The sequence below is a fragment of the Vigna unguiculata genome, chromosome 7 (genome assembly GCF_037176805.1).
Source record: "Vigna unguiculata cultivar grain cowpea cultivar isolate G323 ecotype 2 chromosome 7, ASM3717680v1, whole genome shotgun sequence".
NCBI classification, from domain to species: Eukaryota; Viridiplantae; Streptophyta; class Magnoliopsida; order Fabales; family Fabaceae; genus Vigna; species Vigna unguiculata.
In genome coordinates this window covers 3767264-3778141 of record NC_140798.1, presented here as the reverse complement: position 1 = coordinate 3778141, position 10878 = coordinate 3767264, and positions in this window count along the sequence as shown.

The following is a 10878-nucleotide window of genomic DNA, read 5'->3' as shown; positions in this document are numbered from 1 at the left end:
AAAAGGTGAACTTTATTATATAACAGAAGTTAACTTTAAAGAAAAAAAAAAAAAGCTTTTTATGTATGAAAAAGTATATCTTAAAAGGAGAAACTTCTTGAATAAAAGTTTTATTTTGTATAATTAAAAAACATTTATATACCAGCATATATCTTATATTTTAAAAGCTTTAAAGTGGACCTTAAAGAATTATGGATTTGTATAAAAAGTTAAGGCATGTGATTGAGTTTTATTTCTACTTTATGGATATGTTTTATTTCAAAGTGTTGTCAATTTTCGTCATGTGTATGATAAGGAGGTTTAGATTTTTTTTTTTCATGTATATTTTATTTATTTTTTCATTAATCTAAAATTTACTTCACTTGTTCTTCTTATCTTATCTTGAGTTATTTCTTTTTGTGTTCTTGTTAGTATTGAAAGTCCCAATATATTATTTAAAAAGATAATGATATTTTGACATATTTTTAATTCATCATCAAAATCATTTTTTAATTATTTATTTTAATTTGTTTAATGATGTGATATGATAATTTAAGAGTGATTGAATAGTGAATTAAAAATGGATAAAAAAAATTAATCAAAATATCATTATACTATCTGAAAAGTTATTGTAAGAGACTTATGTAACACAATGTAAATAAATCTTTAAAAGTAATTAATGTTCAACCATATCCTAAGATGCATTTTTCTTGTATTCTTAACAATACTTTAGAACAATTTAAACACAACATGCAATCTTACCTTCACTTACTCTTTTTCTATTATCTTAAATTATTTTTTTATGCGTTCATTAGTTTTATAAATCCTTAAAAGGATTAATGCGACATATGATAGGTAAGCTCTTAAAAATAATACTCGATCAAAACATATCATATATTTTTTATTTAAAAAATAATGTCATAAATTACAATAAATAATTAAAGTGAGGTATATATAATAGCAAACAAATTTAATACATCATAGATAATTTTACTGTATGAATTAGGTTAAACACAAGATATTATTAGTTGACACTCAACAAAATTTTCCATTTATTTTATATTTACTATTTTACCATTTGATTTTTTCTTACATCTACTTGACAACTCACTTTAAAAAATAATTTAGTTATTAAAAAAGTATTTTTTTTAATTTGTAAAAAGAAAAAAATATTAAAAGATAAAATAATAAATATAAAATAGATGTAAAAATCTGTTGAATGTCAAAATAACAGTATGTGTGGTAGAAAAAATTATAACCTAAATTTATTCGAGTTCTCTTTTTATCAAGCCATTGTGGGTTTGATTTGGTCTGAATCAATTTTCGAACGCAAAAATAATAATTAATTGTTTCTCATTCAACATAAATTTTTTATCATTTAAGTGATGAAAAATGATTTTTCAATAACTAAATCTTGATAATTTTATTTAACAACTTGACATACTATCTTTCAAGTGGCTTCCATTTTTTTTATTTTCTCAATTATCTATATTTCAAAAATACTTAAAAAATAACATATCAAATTGTAAGAAAAAATTGTTAAAATTTAGTTGTCAAAATATCATTATCTTTAATTGATCTTATAAGCCAAATACACACTAATTATGCATTAAAAAATTAATTCTAACAAATTTTACATAAATTTACCACAAAACCAACTACTTAATCTCGAGGCTAAATAATTGTTAAAATAAGTTGACATTTAGTTGTTTGAAGTATGTGTGCGAATTAAGAAAAGATGTTGGCAATGATTTTTGTTTGGTTGTAGATGTTAGGTTCGAAAATGGTAGGAAGGAAGGTAAAAAGAGAAAGAATGAAGGAAAGGAATGGTTATTGTTAACCGTTTGAGAGAGTGAAAAGGCTTTGGCTTAGCCTTTTTCCAAAATGTCACTTCAAACTTTGTTTCTCTCTCCATTTGTCAAATCATTTTTACATTCTCTCACTCACTGCTGTAACTTCTAACTTCTTCTTACCACCAACCATCACTCACATCACACATATTCAACAAATTTTAATCAAACTCAAAATATCACATTTTCTTTATTTCATGATGTTGATGTTCATGTTCTTTTAACTTTGTAAATTTTAGCTTCATTTACTCGCTTTAACTAAATATTTAACTAATACTGTTCTTGTTCTTCTTTGTCAGCTCTGACTCATATAATGGCTACAAACCAAAACTATTAAAGAAAAAAAGTTAGAAACCAAAACAATTCCAAAGGGGTAATTTGTGAGAGAGATTCACTTTACACTATCTCCGTTATAAATCGGGTTAAATATGTTTTTTTTTTCATAAGTTTTAGTAAATTTTAAAATTAGTCTAATTTAATCTTCTATATTTAGAAATATGTGGATTTAGTATTCTTATTAAATTTTGTTATGTTTATTTGATATTTTAAACGTATTTTATGATAATATTTGAGTTAACATTAAAACGGAAATGTGTCAAACAGAGTAAACAATTTAAATACTATCATAAAATGTGTTTGAAACATCATATAAATTTAACAAAATTTGGTTAAAAGAACTAAATTCACGTGTTTTTAAAGATAAATGACTAAATTGGTTAAAATTTGTGAAAATGAACTAATTCTAAATTTCAGTGAAATTTGAGAGACAAAAAAAAATTTAACCCGAAGTTAATTCACATATTTTTAAAGATGAATAGTTAAATTGCTTAAAAAATTTTAAAAGAAACCAATTTTAAATTTTTAGGAAAAAAAGATATTTAATCCTTGTAAATTCATTGAAGTTGGAACTTTTATAATTTATCCGAAAGTAATTAAAAGTACAGTGGAATATAATTAGGAAAACATAAATTATTAATTAATGATAGTAAAAGTGACGTTGACGAAGGAAGGGGTGATGAACGAGGGACTTGTGGAGGCTGACTTATGAAAATAAAGAAGCCAAGAAACATAAAATTTTAGTGCTTTAAATTACAATATTCAACATCACTTCTTATTACAACTTATGTGGTATATAGGTAGCACATTAGTTTTTCTTATTGCTAAGTAATTAAATAGTTCCTTAAATAATTTGACTTAAACAATATTCATATCCAAAATCAATTTATACATAATCACTAATAAAAAAATTTATATTTTTTACCAATTTTGTTTTGAAATTTTTTTTAAGAAATACTTATAAATTTTGTTATAAAAAAAATTACAGAAAATTGTTGTCAATTTTTTTTAAAAAATATTTTGTATAAAACACTTTTCACAACAAATTTTGTAGGAAATACTTGTGAATTTTATAATTTTGTAGGAAATAATTACCCACGAAAGAATTATCTGCCAATTAAAATTCTTAGAAAAAATAGCAGAAAAAAAATTTTTCTTACAAATTTTTTTAGCAAACTTGCAAGAAAATTCTCATGTAATATGAGAATTTTTAGTAGTGAATATTTCAACTTGGTGTGATTCTCCACTCACTTATATCCATTTAATTTATAATAAATATTTTGTTAAATTTGACAATAAAATGAAGCTCATTTTATAGATGAATTTATTGACAAAATTATGGATGAATTTTAGAAAATACAATTACCAACTAATTTACCAATAGATTTTCAAAAAGTAATTACTAACGAAATTTCAAAAGATTCAAGTGTTAAATATGTTTAGTCCCTCTTTGAAACTTTTGACCAATTTAGTCCTTCATCTTTAGAGATGTGTGAATTTAGTCCTTCATCTTTAGAGATGCGTGAATTTAGTCATTTTAACCAAATTTTGTTAAGTTTATTTAACCTTTCAAACACGTTTTATGATAATATTTGAGTTAACATTGAAGCGAAGATGTGTCACAGTATAAACAATTCAAATACTATCATGATTTGTGCTTGAAACGTCAGATAAACTTAACAAATTTTGGTTAAATGACTATTTCATGCATTTCTAAAGATGAATGACTAAATTGGTTAAAAGATTCAAAGAAAAACTAACTACAAATTTCACTTAAATTTTAGGAACCAAAAACATATTTAACCCAGAATTCAATTACCAATTGATTAACCGACATATTAAAATAAATTGTTACCAACAAATTTACAAACAAATTTTACAATGACATGGCCAAAGTTAAAACAGAAACTTTGGTGTCTATTTCATCGATAAAATTTACCAACAAATTTTATCAATAAATTCATTATCGGCAAATATTACATTGATAATTAAAATCACAAACTTCATCGGTAAAATATTTCGATAAATTATATTTACCAACGAATTTTTTTTGTCAATAAAATTCATCACTAAATATTATTTTATGGATATATTTTCTTTTATTAGTAAAATTCTATGATAATATGATTTTTTTTGAGTTAAAAAAGACACATAAATAGTATAGAAAAAGTAAGAAAAGTGTGAATAATCAAAATAAAAAATTAGTGAATGGTGGCCCTCAAAAGGGATGACAATATTAAAATTTTTTGCATCAAGTATATATATTTTTAGTTGATATTTGTTATATGAGTATGTGAGTTTGAAAATTTAGAGTAAGACGATGGGACTAAACTCATTAGAAATTAGGTATAAGTGAAATGGCAATAATTTTATGAAAGACTAACAAAACTTGTGGCTTAGAGTAGTTCATGTGACCTTGTCAAATCCTATTGTTCCTCACATCCATTATTCATCATTTCAAAGTCAAAACTGGTTGACCCAATCACAAATTCTCCTCCTCAAATCTAAAATCTGGGTGTTTTTGTGAAAGTGATGCTGTCACAAAGTTTATTAGTGGAATCTGATATTAATGAGGGAATTTGGTTAATGGGTCAATGTAAAAAGGTTTTGAGTTGACCATAATAATATTCCACCACTAACATTACATGCACATACCATAATATTTTTGACTTTTTTTCTCCACCAAACTTTCTTTCTATTTTTCAACCACTTCCCATATGTGGATTTCCCATCGTTTCCCAATAACACAGTACATATCTAATCCTCATCTACCAAATATCTAACATAACATTTTTTTTTCACTTTCTACATATATGTTGCCAATTTTATATTTTGAAAGGTTAAATATATTTTTTATATTTTAATTTTTAGTGAAAATTAAAATTATTTTTTTTTCAAAACTTTGAAACAACAATTTAGTTTTTTAATTCTGTAAATACGTGAATTTAGTTCTTTAAACCAAATTTTTATTAAGCTTATGTGACGTTTCAAACACATTTCATTATAGTATTTTAGTTTGTTTATACTGTCTGACACATGTTCGTTTCAATGTTAACTGAGAAACACGTTTGAAATATCAAATGAATTTAAAAAAAATTGATTTAAAAGACTAAATTCACACATTTCTAAAATTAAGAAATTAAATTGATTCAAAATTACCAAAAGAAACTAATTCTAATTCTCACTAAAAATTAAGGACAAAAAACATATTTAACCCTGGAACTTATCAATGTATTTCTCTTCTATTTTAGTTTCTAATGACGTCAAATGAATGACATATTTTGTAACGTGAATATTCACCATTAAAATCAAGATACCCCTATTTGTCAAAGGACCAACAACCTTAATGAAGCTAAATAAAATATATATTCAATTACAATACATTTGGGTAAAATATTAGAAATTTATTGTTAAGAGCACATGCTGTAAAACCTGAATCAATTGATATAAAGTAATTTTTTTATTTTAATTATACTTTTTTAAAATATAATAGATAAATAAAATAATAATATACAAATAGTAAAAAGTAAAATAAAATAATATTATAATAAAAACACTTTCTTCTCATTTTTTATTTTTTAATTCAAATAATTTTCATTTCCATTCCTTTCTTAGCACTTTTTTTTTTCCTTTTTCATTCTATCACTTTCCATCCTTCAATTCAAACAAAACAATAATACTAAAATATTTTTCATCATTAAAAACATATTGTATTTGACTATTCAAATAAATACTGAATTAATAAATATATACTGAACAATTTATATCTAAGTTTTTTTTCTTGTTCATATAGAAAGTAAAGATTTGCTTTATATTTGTATAAAGTTATGATCTGAAATGTTGTGTTTTGTTTATGATTCTCTTCTGTGAGTCAACAAATTGTGATGAAAAAAAGATTGATTAGAAAAGTAATGAGGAAGAAGTAGTGAATGACATTAGTTTGAGGCAGAAAAGACAACGGTTGTTGGAAGTGACGGTGAAGAGTGGAGCATAAATATTGTGTGATTGATGAGCATCCAAATGCATGGAGAGTGAGACAAAGAACGCATATCCACCTGTATTACCAATTTGATTTGTCGATGATGAAGAAGTTAGAAGAGAATGAAGAGAGAAAGATTTTGCATCACTTGAAAAGATGGGGAATTTGACATTAACAAACAACACAAAACTGCCTCAACCTTACTTCATCTTCCTTCAAAAAACAATCATACCTACCTCCATGTCCCTGCATTTTTTCTTCACCTCAACACTCCTCCACAACTCAAACATTAGGTCAAATTTTTCATCACATATTTATATTAGAGATTGAGACTTAAAGTAAGTCAACCTCACTTGTAAGGATTGGCTTCCCACTATTTGAATTAAAAATTAATTAGTTTAACTTGACTCATCATTTAATGAGTTAGAAATTTTGTAACCAGATTACATATTTATCTGAAAGAAAAAATAAAGTCGAACTGGTTTGTTACAGTAAAACAGATCAAAATTTATAAGTCATCTTGTTAAAATGTGGACTAATGGTTAATTGGTCATTTTTTAAAATATTTTAATTTTAAAATTTATTTATATATGTATATATAATATTAAAAGCATATTTATTTATATAAATATTTTTTAAATTTTAGTTGATTAATTAACGTTTTTTATTATATAAATTAAAATAATTATTACATCTACATATTAAATTATTTTTATAACTAATAATCGAAACTTAATTTGTAGGTGTTGATAATTTAAATTACAATATAATTGTCTATTTATATCCTTAAAACAATATAATATAACATTAAAAAATAATCTTTTAAGTTATTATGATCTTAATTTTTAATTTAAAAAAAAAAGTAAGCAGACTCGTCTAACCTGTTCTTCTTTTGACCTGTCAATTTGACAGACCGGATTATTTGCCTTATCTTATTTTGAATGGACCAACGGACATTTTGAGTAATAAGTTCACTTTGTCACCTCATTAATCGTTCCTTATAATTCTTAATACCACCTACTACAAATAGAATATTAATTACAAATGAAATGATTCTTTATTTATTTAGAATATATATATATATATATATATTGTGTGGATAAAATAAATAATTTTTAATTTAACTAATTAAATAGTAAAAAGTGAGAATATAATAATATTTAAATTCATAATATTCCTTTTATTATCAGTAAATACTAAATTTTTATACATTAACATTCATTTAGAACGTAATCTCTTTTTCATATGATCAAAGGTTAATTTTTAACCACATAAACAAGAAATAAGATTATTTGTCAATCACATATACTTTGTGTATAAAATGTTATATATATATATATATATATATATATATATATATATATATTTATTTATATATTCTTTTAAAGGATAAAATTCCATTTAAAATTAAGAATGCATGATTTAAATAAAAGTTTAGGAAAGTTAGTCGGAGAGTTGCATAAAATGTTTCCAAAATCGCTCTGAAATACAAAGGTATAGTGGTGCTATTGGTGGTTGGAAGGAGACTATGTTCCCCACCATTCTATTTTTTTCCCTCTCCATTTTTACAGTTAATATTTTCGAAAAGTCTTATTGAGTAATCATTGTATTAATGAACCTCTTCTCTTAACTATTGTAATTAATTAAAATGATTTAACCCTTCATTTTTTTCAGTTTTTCAATTTTATCTAATTTTAAAAAATATTATAAACATTAATAATAAATACACTAAAAAGTATATAACAAGTAAGGATGTCAATGGGTGGATAGGGTACGGGTAGTAGTTCTCCGTACCCTACCCGCTAGATAAATATTCGTATGTATCCGTATCCATATATGTGCGGGTAGCCATATGATACTCATATTCGCCCCATTAACATGCGGATAGAAAAAATATCCGTACCCATTACCTATGGGTACGGATACACGCGTGTATGAATTTTTTTTGACATTCCTACTAACGACCGAAGTAAAACAAATATAATTAAATATAATTTATTCACAAATAAAATAATATAAGACTTTAAAATTAATTAAAAAGTATTTTCAAATATATTTTATTTATAAAAAACTGAATTTTATATAAAAATATTATATAAACATATCCAGTCTCTTCATTTATATTTATAAACTACTTTAACCAATAATCAGACAAATCAGTGAACACAACAAAATCCTCAATTAAAAATCAATTTTAAAAATTAAAAATAGTTAGTCACTATAATAATCAATTTAGATATCGATTTATGAAATTAAAAATTATTAGTTATTAAAATAGTCACCATTATAAATAAAAAATTATAATTGGTCACTAATAAATTAGAAACTAATTTTCATTTTGGTTGTATAACCTAGTAGTTAATTTTTAGTGACCAATTTTGTTTACTAATCAAAACAATGGTAGCTGATTTTAAAAATCAATTTAATTACCAATTATAAATTTTTATTCATAATAGTGACTATTTTTGGTAACTAATAATTTAATTTTGTAAATTTATATCTAAAATCATTATTATAGTTTATTAATAATTATTAATTATTAAAATTGGTCACTGTTTATAAGTTTTATTGCAGTGGAAGCATGCAAATCTATTCAAGATTTAATAGATTTCAACTGAGATCAAATCAAGATAAAATTACTTTTATAAATAAAAATATACAAAATAATATTAAAAATGCATAATATCATATTTTTTATTAAATAACAAAGTAAAACATAAATATATAGATTCTTATAATTCAAATGCTTATAAAAGTTTAAATAATTATGTGTACTTAAAATGAAATTTCAATCATATGTATAAATATTTACTAGAATAACAAATTTATGTGTAGAATAAGAAAAATATTAATATTTTGGGTTGATTTTTATTTTTTAAAGAACAATAAAATTGTAGTTTATTATTTATTTTCTTTAAATTATTTTGTAACGGTTTAATATTGTACTAATTCGGTATTGATTTTGTATCGCTTACAGCAATTTGAGGTTTTTGATAAATTTCGTTTAGCTTTCAATTTATTCTTAGTTTTTTAATTTGTAAAACTTTCAGCTTCAGTTAATTTTCTCAAAGATTATGTTTATGTCTGTTGTCGTATTCATATTTTTGTCATTGATAAAATCTAAATTAGGGAGGTGGAATAGTTTTGATAATTCTATTTACTAATATCGGAATAAAAGTATTTTGAAATAAATTGATTAGTAATTTTAATTTAATAAAATTTAGTTAAAGTTAAAGAAAAAATATTAAATAATTATTGTAAAAGGTAAAGCAAAAAAAGTTGGTAAAAATGAAGGGTATGGAAGAATAGGAAAAGGTGTGAATGTGGGTTGGGAAGAGAGAAGGAAAGGAAGGAAAAGACAAGTCAAACGTCAAATCCACGCTCTTCCAAATCATAAGACAGTCAGTGCCACTGGGATGTGCGGTCAATTCAAACCATTTAATTTTATAATTTTAAATTCCTAAATAAATATAATTTCATTTACTCAAAAACATTTATTTACTATTTTTATATCAATTTCATTATCGAATTCAACATTTACTTATCATTTTTACAGAATAATAGGTCAAATTCATTATTCAGATTTCAAATTCTAAATTCATTCTATTAAATTGTTTTACTTCATTATGTGTGATCAAGTTTTCATTCAATCACAATCAGAACTTGCAAAAAATCATTTAATGTTCAATTGAAATATTTTAAGCTAAATTATGTCATTCGTTTTTATTTTCTTAGAAAACTTTTAAATCAGTTTCATTTTTTTATATGTCTCAATTTAATTTTTATTTTAAAATTTGATGAAATTAAATCTTTCTGTTAGTAATAATTTTAAATAGAGTTAAATTTTTTTTTCTTAAATTTAAGTGAAAATTAGAATCGTTCTTTTTTTAAATTTTAATCCAATTTAGTTCCTAAACATAAATTTAGTCTTGTTTTTTAATTTATTTGACGTTTTAAACACATCTGATATAAAATTTATATTCTTTATACCGTTTAACATATCTCACCTTCAATATTCATAAAACATAATTGAAATGTCAAACAAATTTAAAAAAAAATAGTAAAAAAAAATTAAATTCAGACATTTTATATTTAATCTATTTAAATAAATGTATAAACATATTTATATAAAAAAATTAAAAAAAATCATAAACCGAGTCACCTTTAATGTTATTATTACAATATTAATAAAAAGAACTTGCATCAAATTTTTTAAAATACAAATCAAATTGAGACACATAAAATAAGAGACTGATTTGAATTTTTTTTTTACAAAAATAGAAATGAATGATATGATTTAACCAACTTTTTATCTACTGTATAAGTTTAAAATCATCTGTGGTTTCTTCAAAGTTAATAATATATTAAGGTACCTTTAGCATTAGCAAAAATACTGGAGTTAAAGTTGTTGTACTAAAACAATAATTTTTTATTGTGCTAAGAATAAAATTTATCAATTGTTATATTGAATCAACTATTTATCATTACCTTTTTTAGATTTTAGTTTCTATGGTGATATTCAAACTATAAGGAAGTTGACATATCTTATGTGTCAGATTTGTAGACTATGATTGTTCTTCGGGTGAAAGTTGTTGTTGGAGACCACATTATCATCTCTCACCAATTATTTAATAATTTAAACAAAGTGTTCATCCTAGAAGGAAGCTCTTTATACCAATTTACCTTACATTAAAACTAGTGCACCTTTGGATGAAATAGGTACATTTAATAATG